A 20133-nucleotide genomic window follows, 5' to 3' on the forward strand; every position below is an offset into this window, starting at 1 on the left:
TGGAGAAAGTATTACACATCAGGGAATTTAACAGGTTGTACAATAAACATATCAAATTCAATATGCTTCATTGATAAAAAGGGAAATTCAGTTAGAAAATACAATGGATGAGAAAACCCTACTTATGAAAGCAAAATAATAATACAATAGCTAAGCATAAGCTTAATAAGAACCTTTATGAGGAGAGGTATAAAAACTCCCCCAAAACACAACAAATTTAAACAAATGGAAAGACATATCACGTTCCTGGACAGGAATATACAATAGCATAAAGATGTCAGTTGTCCCAGTACTAATTTACAAATTTAACACAACCCCAATAAAAATATCTTCAAGTTTTTTCCGAGAGTTAGATAAGCTGATTATAAAGTTCATCTGTAAAAATAAAGAAGCAAGAACAGCCAGGAGAACCCTGAAAAGGGCAAGAAATGAGGGAGGGCTAGCCTCATCAGATACTAAAACAGCATAAGTAATAGCACACAATTAGACGTAGAGACCAATGGAAAAGAACAGAAAAGCCAGAAATGGACCTGATTTTGTACGGAATTTTATTTATCATATCGTTAGCACATCAAATCAGTGGGGAAAATAGACTTTATTTTAATAAATGGTGCTTGGAATAATTCTATAGCCATATGGAAAAAAAGATAAAATTGGATCTATTCTTCACACAATACACCAGGATTGTGTACCTAAGTAAATATTTAATAACCTGGGAATGAGGAAAACTTTCCCACTATTACTCAAACTCCAGAAGCAATAGGAAAAACATTGTTAAGATGAATTACATAAAAATTTTACAATTTGCATGACAAGACACCTTAAGCAAAGGAAAACGAAGAAATGAAAAAAATATCTGTAATACAGAAAGGGCATCCAAAAATGGAAGAAAAAAGAAAACCTTATGGAGAAATGGTCTAGAAGGATAGGAACAGATAATTCACAAAACGAGGAACGCAAAAGGCCTTTAAACTTGAAAAGAGAGATGTTCAATCAATCTCAATTATTATATGAGAAACATACGTGAAATATAAGCAAAAATGTCAATTAAAACTATGGTGAGATACCACAAATCCTACTCCGAGGCAAAGCAGTAGGGCAACAGACTTCCTGATACGCTGCTGGTGAAAATGCAAAGTGGTACAACCCCAGAGAGGGGAATTCAGCAATATCCAGCAAAATCATATATGCCTTTATCCTTTAACCCAGCAGTCCATTTGTAGGAATCTATCCAAAAGAGAAAAAGACTTATGCACAAGGCCATTTAACAATAAATCTGGAAACCACCCAGATGTTCACCAATATGGGCTGGCTGACTAAGGTAGGGCAGACCAACCCAGTGGTGTAGTACGCCACTACAAAAAGAAAAGAGGAATTGACTCAAACTACAACATGGATGAACCTTGAAAACATTATGCTAAGTAAAAGAAACCAGACACAAAGGGCAAAAAGTATATGATTCCATTAAAATGAAATGTCCAGAATAGGCAAATCCAAAGAGACAGGAAGTAGATTAGTGTGCCAGGGGTTGGGGAGGGAAGCAGGGAGAGAAAAGAGGGAATGGGGACTGACTGATAATGGGTACAGGGTTTCTTTGATGATAATATCCTAGGATTAGATAGTGGTAATGGTTGTACAATTTTGTGAATATACTAAAAAACCACTGAATTTATACTTTATAAGAGTGAATGTATGAATTATATCTCAATTGTTAAAGAAGGAAGAATTCCTCTACGTGTAACTACAGAGTGATCTCAAGGATGTACTGTTAAGTGAGAAAAGCAAGGTAAAGAGTAGTACCTTTAGTATGATACCGTTTATCTAAAAGGGGTACAATATATGCACATCAAAATAGATAATAAATACAAAAGATTGAGACACACCAAGTACATTAAACTCCTTGAGTTCTAAAAAAAAAAAATCTAATCTAACTTTGAAGGATGCAAGGGAACCAAATCATTATTCTGAAAACTAGTAAAATAAAGGCAAGAAACAAACATTTACCCTACGTATGCTATTCAAACTTTATCACAGGGTTAATGAGAGGAAGTTTCTAAGAAGTATCTCAGTATTAAATGAGAAAGGAATGACAGATTTAGAATATCACCATTTGCAACAATTAATGAATTAAAGATGCTGTGATCATCACAAGATCTTGTGCGGTCCTATGTGACCAACAGAATATGGCAGAACTGACTACATACAAGGTCCCAGATTAGGTCAAAAAGGACACTGTAGCTTCTGTCTCGCTCTTTTGGATCATCCTCTGGGGGGAAGCCAGCCACTACGTCATGAGGATACGTGAGTAGCCCTGTGAAGACAGCCCACATGGAGAGGAACTGGCCCCCACCTCAAGACATCCAGCACTAACTCGGCCAGCCATCTTGGAAGTGAATCCTCTGGCCTAGTGAAGCCTTTGGACAACTGCAGCCCCAGACAACATGTGGCTGCAACCTTATAAGAGACTACAAACCAGAACCACCAAGCCAAGCTGCTCTCAGATTTCTGACCCACAGAATTTGGGGGTAATTTGTTATGCAACAAATCTAACACTATTCTCTCTCCTCTTATACATATTGTAAATTCTCCACAATAAAAAATTTCAAAATAATAAGTCAGCTAATTACAGAGAATCTTTTAAACAATTCCTTTATTCTTGCCAAAGCAGACAACAGGTTAAATTGGAGAGGTAGAAAGAGCTAATAAAAACTTACTCTTTTACATATATCTCACTATTTCTTAGGAAAAGTGTATCATAAGTTATCCCAGTTAATCCTCTCAAAAAAATCTAGAAGGTGGCCACCCAGTGGCGTAGTGGTTAAGTTCGTGTACTCCTCTTCAGTGGCCCAGGGTTCACAGGTTGAGATCCCAGGTGCGGACCTAGACACCGCTCCTCAAGCCATGCTCTGGCGGCGTCCCATATACAAAGGAGCGGAAGGCTGCCATGGATGCTAGCTCAGGAACCATCTTCCTCAAGCAAAAAGAGGAAGACTGGCAACAGATGTCAGCTCAAGGCCAATCACCCTTCCACTCTCTCTCTTCACACACACACACACACACGCACACGCACACACACAAACTCTATAAGGTAGAAATTATTAAATCTATTCTACAAATAAGCAAGAAAAATGACACTCCAAGAAATCAGCAGTTTGCACAGTGGTAGAGGTAGGATACAGAAAGTGTGCTTTCTACCACATCTCAAAGCCCTTCTGAGTTTACAATATCTTCTCCGTCAAACGCTTCAGGACCAAAGTTGCTAAGGTCCAAATCTGTAAATTTTGTATGTAAATACCATCTTCCATCCCTTGCAAAACATCTCTCTGCTTCCCCTTTTGTCACCAAGAGATGCAGCGTCATTTAGTGCAGCCCTTAACGCTAAGCAACCAGAAATTGCTGAAGGAAGGAAAAAACGACAAGAGCTCAAAGCTCCAATTCACATCCCAGATTTCTGTGCAACTCTGGATGGGGCTGTTCTTCAGAAAATGATTGTTAGAGTTAACAGTGGATCCGATTCTCCAAAATTCTCTCTCTCCCACTCTCTTGTTTTCAAAGTTAAAGGAAGGAGAGGGGGAGAATTACACAAACCAAAATAAGGATACCACATTTCCTTCTTTGTTCCCAAGGGTAAACTGTGTAATTGGGTACATAACATATAATCATTTATAAGTCACCAAAATTAGTTTCAAAATATATTCTTAAAAAGAAAGTCCTAATCTACTTTTTAAGAGTCTAACAGATGCTATATATTAAAACCATTCTTTTTCTAACAACAAAGTTGAACCGTCCATTTTACGTAACTGCTATTTATTGAATGTTTATAATTTTTTAGGCATTGAACACACTGCTTTATACCTGTAATCTAATCAAATCTTGCCGATTATCCCTATCTTACTAATAAAAAGCTTGTGTCCAGAGAGGCTATGTGATTTGCTGAAGGTCAAAAGGCAGGGAGCGGGAGGGCTAGGATCCAGACAGGTACTGCCGGGCTCCAAAGGCCGGCTCCTAACCCCATTACATAAGAAGGGAAAAGGCCTACAAAAATCATCCAACAAATAAAGTCTAAATGTAAACATATTGCCTTAAATTCTTCTCCCTTCTGGGTCAATCTGAGGATGGCTTTGGCTTAATTCTGTCAGGTTAGAGTGGAAAATGAGAATGTACCATTTTCCTACATCTAGCTGAAAAACAACAACTGAAGTTCAGAGAAAATCAACATAGAAGACATCTACGTTACTTTCAAAGTCGTTTCTGAGAACAGTTTAGGGTAGAGGAGATGGGGAGGACAGCCAAGATTTCGATACTAAGGAAAGAAAAAGGAAAGAGAGACTCTGGAACTAACTTCCAGGACATATTTCTCAGGCTTAAAATAGGCTTGACCTTAGGATTGTCATGAGAAAAGCCAGAACAAATGAAGTCATCATATATAAACTGTTTGTTCTCAAGAACACGACTAGTGGGCACAGAACACAGAGCTAGGTTAAGGGACACTGACTGATTAGCCAACGCTGCTTCACTGTTTCAGCTGAGTTTTCCTACAGGTCACACCCTAAGGCTATTAATGTCACTGTAATCTCAAAAAGTTTCATGCAGCTTCACAGGGGCTTCAACCTCATGGCTCTTTCAAGCTCACACTTCCCCAACTAAAAGTAGAAAAGGCTGGAAAAAAGGCTGCTGCCTTTGAAGTCAGTCCATTCAGTTCATTCATCTGACAACTAGCACTGGGTGTGGGCACTGGGCTAGTCCCTGCACACACAATGGCTGGCACAGACAGGCCCGGCCTCTGCTCTCCTGGAGCTTACAGATCAGGAGAGGCAGTCAGATACTCACACAGACATGTGAAACCAGAGCTGGGCTTCAGGACATGATGCCAACAGGTCACCTAGGAGTGAAACGAGACCCTGCAGCTGCGGGCAAGGGAGGAAAACAGCTGCTCAGGTAAGACTCAAAAGATACAGAGGAACTAAGTAAAAAGGGGGTAAAAGACTATTTTAGACTGAGGCAAAAGCACCTCCCAAGTCCCAGAAGCCAGAAGAGACATATACATTCATGAAAACGCTGGCTCAAGGATAACACATACTGAGCTTTCTAATACAAATTTTTATTAACAGTTAAGATACTTAAAAGAATAAGAATCACATGTGTGTAATGTATTAAACCATCAGGAAGTGAACCCCTAGAACTACCAACCAGGTCAAGAAACAGAACATTACCACCCTCAGAAGCCCTCAGGCCTTTTCCAAATCGCAGCCTCTCCCTCATCCCAAAAGCCAGGCCCCTCTTGACTCCCAACACCACAGCTCTGCCTGATTCTGATCTTCGTATAAATCAAATCATATAGTGTGGAATCTTTTTTGTCTGGCTTCTTTCACTCAACACTTTGCTTGTGAAGTTCATCCATGCTATTGCATGTAGCAATGGTTCTTTCACTTCCATTGCTATAGGGTATTTCTTTGTAAGCTTGTAAGACAATTTATTCTCCTTTTGATGGACTTTGGGGTTGTTCTAGTTTTTAACAATTTATGAATAGTACTGCTATGAACATTCTAGTATGTGACTTAGGTGAACATATGTACACATCTCTGTTGGGTATATATATAGGAGTAGAATTGGGTAAGAGAATATGCATGTGTTCAACTTCAGTAAATACCGCCAAACAGTTGTCTAAAGTAATCTTACCAATTTACATTCCTACTAACAGTATATGATATTTGTTTTTGTTTGGTCAGTTTTTGTTATAAGAGATAAGATAACCTACCAGTATGGAGAAAATCTAAACTTTTTATGAAAACTGGCCATGAAAAAACAATGGCCAACGTCCATCTCCAGCTTGAAATCCCTGTGTATATTCTTTACGTGAATTTTATTACTTATCACCCAATATTCCTAAATTTTACAATGGGTAAGTTCTTAGGACAACAAATTCCACTACAAAGAGAGATCTGCAACATCCTTCTTTCTAGGTCATAGAAAACAAACATATAAAAATAGTATTTTGTTGCTGTGATTATAAAACATTCCATATCACTTATAGCCCAAAATGCCTTTCTAATAGTCACTTTCATAAGAAAAGAGGCCCAGTTTTTATGTCACTTGTATTACATTAAAAGGTAGAGAGAAGAGAGCTAGAATGGTCTCTAGGTTGACTTTTTAGACTTCCCTTGCCTAGTCACAAAGTAAAAATCACTCTTCAACTCTTCCGTCCTTCATTTTGAATATCCCCCTCCAAACAACAAAACATCACACACAAACACACATACACCCCAGGAAGAATGAGGAAAAAGGAGCAGAAGTTGTGTGAAGGACACTTCCTTCCTTTTTCTTGTTACAGGACTCAAAATTGTCCCTCCCCTGTGCTCACTGTCAGAACAGGAGCCCTGAAGACAAAGGACAGGCTGGCCTGGGAGGAGGTGGCTGGGGAGCCCCACAGGCTTACTAAGGTGGAGTAGGTGCCTGGCTCCTCAGACATGGGGAGAGGGTGGCTCCCTTCATCAGGAAGAGCACCGTATCCCCAGCAAACAATGCTGGCAGACACTGCTTTAGGGAGACTCAGCAAAAGGCGGAAGGCTCAGCAGGCAGAGGCAGGACGGGTGGGGTGGGGTGAAGGTGGCAGCAAAGGATTCAGACAGACACATCATTGGGGGGAGGAAGTTCATGTCAGATGATAGCATCTCATCCTTGTGGCCTGGGGTCCGAAAAGAGGATGGCCGAATGCAAAGGAAGCCTCAGTTGTGGGGAAAATGGGGCGCTGGCAGGTAGCTAGGATAGTGTGTAAAAGCAAGACTCATACCTGGCAGGGGAATTTAAGATGGCAGTGTCCACAGCAACAAGGCCGAGTTATTCGAAATGGGACTGAGTCCCAGAGCGTGGGACTAGAATGACTTTAATTTCCTCCAACTGAGTTGAGGGGGAGAGAGTTACACAGTGAAGAGGAGGGGTCTGGTGGAGCAAAACAAATCTAGCCAAAATTCAGAGAGTAAGGCAGTGACAGGGAGCCAGACAGACCATTACACATATTAGCAGACCGAAAGCTGCAGTGTAAGCAGGCGTAATTAACCTATATCTCACTGTTACAACACAGGAAACGTCACCTGCTTTCTGAAACCTCCCTGGGCCACTAACTGCTCAGCACAGAGACTCCGGGGAAAGCCCTGGAATAAGACTCTGCCAAGGCCACAGCTGCCCTCCTCCAGGCCACTCCACCAGAGGCAGGCTGCTTCTGAGGCTCCACTGTCACTCCCAGACAGCCCCTCCACCTCGGGCCCTCTGAGACTCACAGCCTCCAGCGATGCCACAGGCCACTCACATTCATTAAGGACCTTTGCGCCCCAAGCTGTCTTCTCCACCCCAAATCCTACCATCATCCTGGGCAACACCAAGGTTCATATGGCAACACGACCATCTCAGTTCCTTCCTTTAACTACGACCTGCAGCCCAGTCCTCCACTCCAGGCAGCACTGCGCGGCTACACTCAGGACTTCACCTGGCAGAACGTCCACTAGTTCTCCCTGACCACAGCTTCCCAGTTCATCAGTTCTCCCTCATACCTATTCTCATTTATAATAACAATAACCATAATTAACAAAAGTAACTAATCAAAGGTAACACTTAAGGTGAGTTTACTATGTGCTAGGCACTATTCAGACTGTTTGACATGTCTGACTTCTTTAATCCTCATAGCACTCCTAGAATATAATATTATCATTCTCATTTTACGTGATTTGAAATCTGAGACACAGAGAGGTTAAGTGATTTTCCCAAGGTCCCACAGCTATAAAGTGGCTATAAAGAGCTGAGGTTTGAAAACAGGTGGTCTGGCACAAAAATGTGCACGCACTCTCTCATTTTTTTATGTTTCATTGAAAACACAGAGATAAGTACATATATCATAAGTGTACTAACAGATGAATTTTCACAAACTGAATGCACCTGTTTAACTAGCACCCAGATCAAGAAATAAGCTGACTAGCATACTGGAAGCCCCCCAGCCTCCCCGTTCCAGTACCGCTGTGCTGACTTCAACAGCATAATTAGTTTACCCGTCTCCGTGCTTCGGTGGCCGGCTTCTTCTGCAGCCTCCACTGTCACCCACTAACACACACTGCTGTGAGACGCCACGGTGCCAAGCACTTCTACATATTAGGCTCCGTCTAAGCACCAACCTTCTTCGGCCTTTAACTGAGGCTGCCAGGCCTTATCTCACCTCTTCTCCTAGTCTCCCAGGCCTCTTGTGTCTAACCCAACCCCACAGCCCTCATTCTTGCTCTCATCTGCCTTGTCAATAGCTAGTGGACATTCTAAGAAATGCAAAGCTCCAATTCCAGATCAATCCAACTGTCCATCTCATGCTCACATACACAAGCGGGGCTGAGCGCTGCTAAAGAAGGAGCTCACACAACCTTGCAGAATGCTCTATAAATGCAGGACGTCCAGCTGCAGTTGGGTGCCAGCTGCTGCCCAGGGTGCCTTCTCTATGTCCCCGAGCACTCCTTCCCTGCCCCCGCCATGGGGACCATTCCAAACGTCCCCCCTTCTCAAGCCAGCTTCTCTAACCCCATCCTCCTACTCTCAGCACAACTGCTTATCCCCCTACTTCAGCGAACAATCCTAAAAATGTTTACCACAAGTGAGTTTAAAAGGCAAACTAGAAACAAAAGTTATTTGCCACAAATGTCAAATAGATTAATAACACTCTTAACTTTAAGAAAAATTTCATACAATGTGAAAAAAAACCCTCCAAGTCTCCAGCAGGAAATGGCCAAAGTAACAGACAATATACAAAAGAGAAATTATAAATGGTTGATAAACATTCGGGGAAAGACTGATCTCTACTTCTAATCAAATAAATGTAAATAAAATTGGCCAAGATTAAAAACTGATACTACTACATTCTCCCAGACTAGATTTTAATTCCTGAGTCAAATTCACAGGGTGTCTGGCCCACTCTGGCTCTGCCTGGGTCCATGTACAGCACTGTGCCCTCAGCTTGTACTGAGGGACACTCACCACCATATCCATTAGAGGATGGTTGTTGAGAGCACTGTCCCTTAAAAGGGCACAGGAGAGCAATTTCTTTAGGCCTCAGCTCAAAAACTATACTTCTCTTGAGTCACTAACTCGTGTTAAATCTCAGGAATTCTGGAACTGTTTTCCTATTTGTTGAGGCTGTGGAAACTCAAAGCCAAATGCGTGACCCAATCCCCTGGCAACCGTGCAAGTCCCTGTGGCAGGCATTGCCACATATGACCTGAATCCTGACTAACCGATTAGGCTGCCCCTGTGCTCCCTTGGCCCCAATTCCCTCCTCTGTTTATTTTAATCCTACTGTGGATATTCTTTAAGGTGCCTCAAATCCTTTTCGAAACAAAGCAAAGTAAGGCAGTTCTAATGATGAGGTTCTCACCCCTCCGTTGTTCTCCATGTTCTGAGAGGAATGAGTCCGGTTGGATTTCACCGTTTACATTTGTCACCACAGCTGTACAAGGTGTCTGTGTGCTGAGCTAACGGCTTCTGGTTGTGCAAATGAGCTTCTTGAGCAATGGTTCCTAAATACTTCACAGGTTATTTTCAATTGCCTTACAGAATAATTCATAATTCTCTCAAAGTGTTCTGTCAGGAACACCATGTGGCATTTTTTTCAAGATGGAGCTAATATAAAAATCAACAAATGTGACAAACTGTTCAAATTCCTAAAGGGTTTAGAACATTGCAACTCAAGAAATAAAAAATTCCTAGATAATATAGATATTACCCAGCTATAAATCAAATGCATTCTGCAATGTGTATGATAGACTTATTCTGTATACTTTCTTGATGAAATGGAAAACTTTAGAGAGGCTGCTAAAACAAAATGTAGGAAAAGAAAGTACATGAACTATGTTCCATTCATTTTGGTGGAAGACATCAAATTTCATAATTTACTCTTCAATAAAACTATGACTCAATGCAGAGAGAATTCATTGTCTTAAGGTAGAAAAAAGAAAAATGGTAAAGAATGCAGTTATCCCAGCTGGAATTCCAGGAAACTGGGAAATCAAACTAGGGTCACACCAATTCAGACGCTACTTGGGTGTTCAAGTATTCGAATATATTCCATATAAATGCAAAGTCCAGAGTGAGATCTTGAGCTTCAGGCGAGGTTCCACAATGCTCCAGTTCTCTGACTGCAATTCTCTGAGCTTGTTCCCGCCCAAGAGTTGGCTTTGTCCTCACTGCGGGGAGTGGGGTGAAGGACATCGCCCCCAACCACACTCCACAATCTAATTTGGGACTAGAGGAATTTCATGTCCTGCCTAACTTAGGCCTGTGTTACTATCTATTACTGAACCAATAACGGGCAAGGAGGATGTTAGGGACAAACTTCACAACTGCCATGTATGGGAGACGGGAAAAGAATCACAAATGTTACCAAAGAGATGTGGCAGAGACTGGCCAGCTCTTCTTCCTGGGCACAGACAGATAGATTGTATGTCCTAGCCTGCAATGAAGTCAGGTGTGCCCAAGTGGCTAATGGAACAAACTGACATGGACCACTTGCAGGTCTGGCCCCTAAAAACCTCTCACCCATGACCCCTCCTGCTCGTTCCCTTCCTGTGAGCTTGTCCGTGCAGACAGGCATGATCACCCTGGGAGCCATGTGCTGAAGACGGCAGAGTTACAAGACGGAAGGAACTTTGGTCCTTGAATCACCACTTGGAGAAGAGTCCTCCACTGATCAAGAACACCTGTTTCAACTTTCACATGACTGAGAAACTTCTGCCAAGGCTGAGACTTCTGTGTATTTCTGGGTTTGTTACAACAGTCAGCCTATCCCTGCAGGTGAAGAAATGGAGGCCCACAAGGTTGAGTGACTCGCTCAAGAACCAGTTAGCTATCGAAACAGAAACACAAAAACACAGGATGCAATGATCTCACCACTGGAACGCAAAAGACAGAATTGAAAACAAGTAATAACTATGAAAGCACTGGATAAAAAGAGAAGTAGTGAGCAATACAGAGTCATTAAATATTTTTTAGGCAGAACGCACAAGTAAGGAGAGAAGTTCAACTGGGAAGCCCTTTCTACGTCAAAACTCGTTGAAATTTTCCCACAAGTTATTATCCATTCTTCTTTCAACAAAGAGAATAAATGGAAAGTGTCTCTGATAACTCAGAATGCAAACTGCCTCAGAGTCAGAACTAGGAAGAGTAACTCTCATCACACATAAAAGTGGTATTAATTCTTAAGCTGGAAAGTGTTTGGGGCTTAGGCTGATCCCAGCGCAGGGGCAGACACCGTTCTGTCTGGCCAGCACCCTCCCTTCCTCAGGGAGCTGCTCCTCCCCATCCAACCAGCCAGGTCCATGACAGTTGTCGCCACCGCAGAAGCTACCCGCTAAGCCAGGTCCATTTGGTCCTCCCCAAGGACTCTGAATTAAAGAAAGAGGCTCTCCATTGATGTGATGCTGTAAATATGAGACCAGGAGCTATTGGTGGGCATTGTTTCCTGCCAAGTAGAAAAAAGCAGCCCAAGAAAATGAAAACGACACCAAGTGAGAGGGAAAGACGCAGAAAGAGTCCTGGATTCATCTGTCCCAGAGGCTGGCATGCCTCTGTCCCTCACGTGGTTTGGTTACATAAGCCAGGTTATAGTGGCCCACAAATTTCACTTTGGCCTCAGCTAGTTTAGGTTAGGTTGATGTCGCTTGCAGTCAAAAGAATCCTGACCAAAATAACCAGGAAAATTGTCTCAAATAATGACAAACAAAAAAACATTCATGACATCTCACAAATCTCAAAAAACAAAATGAAAAATACAGAAATAGCAAAGTCTAATATGGACTCAGGAACCAGGCTACTGGGTTTCAATCCAAGTGCTGCTAGTTACTAGCGAGGAAACCTTGGGCTAATTGCTTAACCTCCCACTCACCTCAGTTTCCTTACTCTGAAAGGTGAACATTTAAGGTAACGTCAAGTCCACAGGGTTTTCATACGGATTAAGTTAATACCACGTAAAGAACTCAGAACAGCACCTGGTGGGTAGTAAACATATGATACACGAGAGTTTTATTTTTCTATTAATCTTAGTTGATTTCCAGGTTAGGGACCCATGTTTTAGTAAGATAAAGTGTAACAAGCTAGAGGAAAATAGGTGTCAAGCTGACGGTAGAAAAGCGTGTTTGCCCCCATACGACCCGACACTCAGCAGTGCACCATCAAATCCAGCAGCTCTCTCCCTGTAAGGAAGGGATAACCTCTTCAGGTGCCCGGCAAGGGGAGGCCACTGCAGCAGCCTCAGACCCCTCCAGCCGGTTAGTGAGGATCAGCGGCGTCAGCCACCAGCACGTTCCTCTGGTCCCTAGGATATCCATTCTCTGCTGACTCTTTCAACTCCCTGGGTCCTCAGGGCCACAGTGAAACAGCAGAAGGGCAAATGCTGTCCCAGAGCAGCCCACAGGGACCTCTCCAACCTCTAAGCATGCATGACCTTGACAGCTTGAACCCTTCATCCTATCTTACTCGTCTTTTTTCCCCCAATGGAATACCACAAACAGCAAAATCTGAGAGCATTTGTTCCAGACGTAAAAATGCTTCCTCCAACAGTTACTGCTTCTTTCCCCGAGCTCTACCTTCACCAAAGTTCTTCTGCTGATTCTGCTGATTAAGTTGGCAAGAAATTCTCAGCAGAGCCCTTATGAGGAGACCCTTAGTCCAGAGGTCCTTTAGTCCCTGGAAGTTGAGGCCTTGAAGCGATCAGTGTGCAAGGCCTGGGATGAAAGTGGAGAGGGGGTGGGAGGCCACATCACTTTGCAGGTGAAGTGGGAGAGGAGCAGGAGCCACATCACTTTGCAGGTCAAGGAAAGGAGTCTGAACTTGGCAATAGGGAGCCACAGAGGGTTCAAGCAAGGAATGGCACGATCAGGTTTGCATTTGACCACTCTGCTCCTTCTCTGAACCTCTGCTTGTGGGGATCTCCTGGACCTCTGCATGTGCGTTCTGGTTATCTGTGAACTAGAGAAATGAGGTCTGACAACATGTTTTTTGGAAGAACAGCTTAGGTGAGGTAAAAATTTCAGAAAATTTCCTCGTGAGGGAGAAGAAAGAAGTAGATCATTTTAGCCAGCCCTGGTGGCCTTGTGGTTAAGATTTGGGGGTTTCACTGCCATGACCTGGGTTCATTTCCTGGTCAGGGAACCACACCACCTGTCTGTTGGTTGTCATACTGCGGCAGCTGCGTGTTGCTGTGATGGTGAAAAGCTATGCCACCAGCATTTCAGCAAGGTCACTCATGGTAGACAGGTTTCAGTGGAGCTTCCAGACTAGACAGACTGGCTACCCAGTTCTGAAAAAACTGGCCATGCAAACCATTTGAATAGCAGTGGAACACTGTCTGATAGAGGTCTGGAAGGGGCGAGGGGGGTGCAGAAAGACTGGACAGGGCTCCGCTCTGCTGTACAGAGGATCACTAGGAGGAGGAATTGACTCAACAGCACTACAAGATCATTTTAGCAACCTAGCTCTCCAGTAGCAGAGAAGGCTAAGAACGCTGGGGGCAGCGGCAACGCCCTCGTGCCACCATTTAGAAACTGCTGACTTCAAAGCGACCTGGTGGGGAGGAGCCAGGGCCCAGTGTAACTGTCATGCTCGCAGGGCTTTCTAGGTCCTGGTGACAGGACAGGCACGCTGCTGCTCCGACTGGCCAGTGCCTGCACACCGGAAGAACAAGTTCAGTTCAACATTAGCCCTCCCCAGAGACCACCTCTAGCCAGCCTACATTATTGTTTACTCCAGCAGCACTGAGCCCAGTAAGCAAACTTTGTAGCAAAGCTAGCCCTATAAACAACTGAACCTAAACTAAAATCACGCCATTATCCAAGAGATTCAGCATGGGATCTGGAGCTGTCCTACACTGCAGAAGCATTCTTGGCCTCTCAAGACAAACACAGCTTTTGGCATTGAAAACTGTTTTTTGGTTTACAGGTAAGAAAACCAGTGCACCCCTGTTTATTTTTCCATTATCAGTATATTCAGCAGCACTGAGAGGATTGTAACAGAGCTTCCCTCTCTACTGACCCACTGGTGAGAAAACACAATTCTGATTAATAAGCAGAGAGAAAACAAGACAAGTCTGTCACTTGTATGGTACATAATAGAGTAGAAAGTATCTTCCCACACCTTCTCTCATACGCTCATTTTACATACAAGGAACTGTGCCCTCAGAGGAGTTACATGATTTGCCCCAGCTCACAGGTAAGTAAGTACCAAAGCCACAATTCGAACTCAAGTCTTGTGATTCCAATTCCCCCGCCCTCTTTTGACTATGGCACAGCAATGTTGTTAGAGTTCTGAACAAGCATGGACAATCAGGGCACAGGGAGACATACACAGTCAGAGGCAAGCCTATTCTCCAATGATGCATCTTACTCATCTCCACGTAATGGGCAAATGCCTACTGCTGTTCCTGGCCACAGCAAGCACTAAATAAATGTATGTTGAGTGAATGAAGGAACGCTTTGTTGTCATCCAATACTTCATTGTCCCATAAAGTATTAGTGACCTCCCTATCTTGAAAACTTCCAAAGTAGGGCTCTCTGGATAGACGGAGAATCGATGAGGGAATGCCTACAATGGGGGAGAAGGGAGACGAGGAGCTACTAACACACTTTCTAACTCACAGCCTCTGAAAACTAATCTCATTGTAGAGGTTAGTGTCTAACAAAACTCTGATTTTTGTCGGTAGTAAAAATAAAGATACGTTTGCTCATATTGTCACCTATCAATTATCACCAAGAGGATGCTGTGAGCTTTAGATAATCCTGCTGGACTGCAGTGCCAGGCTGACTCCACACCTGCCTTCACCCCAAGGCAAGGCTTTACTGTAGCTCCCCTCACTTGGAATCTTTGGCTTTTCAAGACCCTGTTTCTTAACACTAGTATAACAAAAAGAGGTGGCATAAAGGTTCAGGGAGGAAAAACAGACAACAAGACTTCCTGCTTTTATCTAAAAATGTTCAGGCAGAAAAGGAAGCTGGTCAAATATGCGGTGAATGACTACGTAAACGCTATAGGTTTCACTGCATGCCAACTCTGACTCCAGATTGTATGGGTTACAGACCAAGCAAAGAACAGGTGTCTGCACATGGCTTTAAAATGAAAGCAGAACCGTTTTGTAAAATCAAGCAACTCAACTAATGATATCCAAGCTCAGAAATTTCTTTATTGCTTCTAATACAATAAAACCACTGGACAAGAGTACACTTTGCAAACGTGAATTAGAGAGCCGCGCAGACAGTGTGATGCCGAGGCAGCTGCGTGCAGTGACCAAAGGGTGGAACTATCTCCGGTCCACTTTGCATGAATGTGCAAGGTACCGGGGGGTAAAGGGCAAGTTCTAGGTAGAGGTTCTTGTCCCAGCTTTGCCAATACTGGATACATCTCCTAAATCCCTTAGGGCTTCAATTTTCCCCTCCATAAAATGAGGAAGTTGGAATGGTGAAGTCGAAGGTCCCGTTAAATAAAATTCTTGGGGCCAGCCCGGTAGTGCAGCGGTTAAGTTCGCATGTTCTGTTTCGGGGGCCTGGGGTTTACCAGTTCGGATCCCAGGTGCGGACCTATGCACCACTTGTCAAGCCATGCTATGGCTTCCCACATATAAAATAGAGGAAGACAGGCACGGATGTTAGCTCAGGGCCAGTTGCCCTGAGCAAAAAGAGGAGGATTGGGAGTAGATGTTAGCTCAGGGCTAGTCTTCCTTATTTGAACAGACATTTTTCCAAAGAAGATATACAGATGGCCAATAAATACATGAAAAGATGTTCAACATAACTAATTATCAGGGAAATGCAAATCAAAACTACACTAAGATACCACCTTATGCCTGTTAAAATGGCTATAATCACTAAGACTAAAAATAACAAATGTTGGAGAGGGTGTGGAGAGAAGGGAACTCTCACACACTGTAGGTGGGAATGCAAATTGGTGCAGCCACTATGGAAAACAGTATGGAGATTCCTCAAAAAACTAAAAGTAGAACTATCTTATGACCCAGCTATCCCACTACTGGGTATCTACCCAAAAAACTTGAAATCAACAATCCAAAGTAACATATGTACCCTTATGTTCACTGCGGCACTATTCACAACAGCCAAGACATGGAAACTATCCTAGTGCCCCCATCAACTGATGACTGGATAAAGAAGATGTGGTGTATATACAATGGAATACTACTCAGCCAGAAAAAAGACAAAATCATCCCATTTGCAACAACATGGATGGATCTGGAGGGAATTACGCTTAGCAAAATAAGCCAGACTGAGAAAGACAAACACCAGGTGATTTCACTCATATGTGGAATATGAACAAAAAAATGGACAAAGAAAACAGTTCAGCGGTTACCAGGGGAAGGGGGGTGAGGGGTGGGCACGGGGGCAAAGGGGAGCACCTATGTGGTGAGAGACTAGAAATAATGTACAACTGAAATTTCACAATGACGTAAACTACTATGAACTCAAATAAAAAATTTAAAATAAAATAAGGCCATGTCACAACAGTAATTCTAAGAAAAGCATGTGATTATCTCATCGGATGAAAAAGAGAAGACAGCTTTTGATAAAATTCGACATTTGTGATTTTAAAAAACACTCATAGAAAACAGGGACTAGAAAACTATTTTTTTAATATAATAAAACATATCAAAGCATATGGTCTTAAAACCAACAGCCAACATTACACCTAAGGGTGAAGAACTGGACACATGACCATTAAAACCAGGAGAAAACAAAAATGCACCCAACTCTGTTACTATTTAACAATGTTCTGAAACTCCAAAACAATCCAGTAAGGAAACAGAGATTAAAAAGTATTACTTTTGGAAAGGAAAATCCAAAACCATCAGTCAGCTAATAATGTAAAGACTGACCACAAAAATCCAACACATTACACACTTAAGATTTATCTATTTCACAATAAAAAAAAAAGACAACTGAAAAACTGTAAGAATGTTTAGTAAAATTCAGCAAGATCAACATATTTTATCTAATTAAAATAGTTAAAAGATTTAATGAAAAAAAAATTCTGGCTACAACAGAATTATCCTAAAAAGAAATGAGATTCATATGAAAATACATAAAGTAAGATAAATGAATAATAAATATCACATTCATGGACAAAAGAATCCTATAAAGTTATCAATTCTTTCCAAGTTATGGTGGATTTAACTCCAATACACTCAAAATCCACCCAAAATTTGAAGGTAGAACAAAATCATTCTAAAATTGACATGAAAGAATACACAAGAATGAGGTAAGAAAGGTTTTATTTAATGGGGTCTAATGAAGAAAAGGATTAACCTTATCAGCCACTGTTAAAACATATTATAAAGCTATAAAAATGAAATCAGTACAGTTAACAGCATAAGCAAGAATAGATAACCAAAAATAGACAACCCAAAGATGTGATAAAGGTGAAAGTATAAACCAGTTGGGAATAAAAAGAATTATTCATATAAAAGGTACTAGAATAATAACTAGCTATTGTGAAGAGCAAAGATCCTTACCTCACACTATATACCCAAAATAAATCTCAAATTTTAAAAACTAAATGTTGAAATTAAATAGACAAAGCAAAACATTTTAAAACACATGAAAGAATCATTATATATCTGGATGGATAAGAACTTAAGCTTAAAACAAAAGAAGAAAAGTCAAAATTGTCAGTGTAAAAGAAAAGGGATACAATTATAAAGTCAAACAAATTAAGATAAAAACACTGAATTATTCAATCTAAATTGAAAATAAATATGAATTGCACTTTTTTAATATATATATTTTCTAGGTCTATCCACTAAAATGGCTCCAAAACAATGGTACTCCTGGAATAATGAGTACTCCTAGTTAGGAATAATGCTACCTAGACTGTAGTTTTCAGCACCATTTCCCACTAAGAGGACCAAGGCACCTTGAAGGAAAGGCTCCTTGCTGGTCTGGGACAAGAAAGGTACAAGCTGAGCCTGGGACAACTGGTTGTGCTTTCCCAGATTAACAGCATCATGTCAAAAGGATACAGGAGTCAATCTGAAGGAGCCCCCACTGGCCAAAATATTATTCACAATGCTTTAAAAAAAAAAAAACAAAAGACTATAATAGATCCAAACACATCCAGCCAATGAAAATCCATTATGTCCATAATTATATTTAAAAAAAGTGAAATTTAAAAAAACTCAACATATTCATTACCATTTGAGGCAGCAATTCCTATTAAATTAAAACTGTTAATTAAAGGGAGAAATTAAGCATTTATTCTGCCTTTCCAATAGGAACTATATTTTATAGTACTCAAATAGCCCTAGCCCCAACTGATAAAGGAAACTTCTACTTATAGAAGAACACCAACTACTGCATGTAGAAAAGGGACTGAATTAGGAAACATCATTCATTAACCCTAACCAGAATTGTTATTTTAGATAAGGATTACCAACTGGTGCTAAAAAAGAAAAAAACGCCTTAGTATTCGAATAGCCTATGATGAACTAAACATTTGTGTAGTGCCAAGTGCCCCACAGATCACTTTCTGGTCATATGAGGGGAGCCTAATAGAAGAGCAGAGAGATCAAATTCTACTGACCCTAACCCAGGGGTCAATCTGAGCATCAGTAACGATGGGTCAATCAGATATTGTGTGTCTTGTGATGTAATTCATGAATCACCAATTGTGTACTCTAACCAAAATATTGAACTTTACTCCATTTTAGATACAACTTCTAGTTTATAGGAAATAAAGCAGGTAGAGGGAAAGCTAAATGACACCACAAGGAAGCAATCAGACAAATCCAGAAGCTGAGACAAAGTGGGCAGGTCTGTTTCACAAGCCAGTGTTAAAAAAAAAAAAAAAAAGGGGGGGGGGGGCAAGGGATGCACTAAGTTAAAAGAAATGTAAGGGTCATAACAAGCAGATGCAATGCAGGGGACATTTCTGGGATGATAGGGGATATCCGTATGGTATGATATGGGTATTAAGTAAGATAAAACACACTACTAAATTGGAAATGTGCAGATTATTTGCTGAAAAAAGTCCACTGCAAAACAGTATGTACTCATTGTGGTTCCTCAAAAAATTAAAAATAGAATTACCATATGATTCATCAGTTCCACTCCTGGGCGTATATATACCCAACAGAATTGAAAGCAGGGACTCAAAGAGATTTATATATCCATGTTCATAGCAGCATTATTCACAATAGCCAAAAGATGGAAGCGACCCTAGCATCCATCAATGGATGAATGGATAAACAAAATGTGGTATATCCCTACAATGGAATATTATTCAGCCTTAAAAAAGAATGAAACTCTGATACGTGCTAGAACATGGATGAACCTCGAAGACATCATATTAAGTGAAATAAGCCAGTCACAAAAGTACAAATACTATATGATTCCACTTATATGAGGCACCCAGAGTAGTCAAAAGGAGCAAGGGGGCCGCTAGGGGCTGGAGGGAGACAGAATGAGGAGTTATTTAATGAGTATAGAGTTTTCAGTTTGGGAAGATGAAAAGGTTCTGGAGATGGATGACGGTTGCACAATAACGTGAATGCACTTAATGCCACTGAACTGCTCACTTAAAAATGATTAAAATGGTAAATTTTATGTTATGTATACCTTACCACAATTTTTTTAAAACCCAGTATGTACTATATGATCTAATTTCAGTGAAAAAATGCATATGTATACATAGAAAAAGTCTGGAAGAATACATACTAACATCTTACAACAAATGATCTCTAGGTAGTGAAAACTGCATTTCAGCATTTGCTAATTTCCTATATATATGTACTGCTTCTGTAATAAAAGATGATGTTGTATAAAGCAAATGGAAAAAAAACATAAAAGGAAAAGTGCAAGATCTGATATCATAAAAATATAAAGTGTTCACAATAAAAAAACACACCCGGGGGCTGGCCCCAAGGCATAGTGTTAAGTTCGGCATGCTCCACTTTGGCAGCCCAGGATCCCAGGTACAGACCTACACCACTTGTCAGCCACGCTATGACAGCGACCCACATATAAAGTAGAGGAAGACTGGCACAGATATTAGCTAAGGGCTAATCTTCCTCAAGCAAAAAATTAAAATTGAAATTAAAAAAACACATCCAAGAAA

At 41.3% G+C, this 20133-nt stretch overlaps 1 protein-coding gene across 10 annotated transcripts in view; it reads right to left on the minus strand.

Annotated features, from left to right (window-relative positions):
* PDE8A (phosphodiesterase 8A) overlaps positions 1 to 20133 on the minus strand; it is a 137796-nt gene that overhangs the window by 102439 nt on the left and 15224 nt on the right. The window lies entirely within an intron of this gene.

Source organism: Equus przewalskii, chromosome 1 (assembly GCF_037783145.1).
Source record: "Equus przewalskii isolate Varuska chromosome 1, EquPr2, whole genome shotgun sequence".
Classification (NCBI taxonomy): domain Eukaryota; kingdom Metazoa; phylum Chordata; class Mammalia; order Perissodactyla; family Equidae; genus Equus; species Equus przewalskii.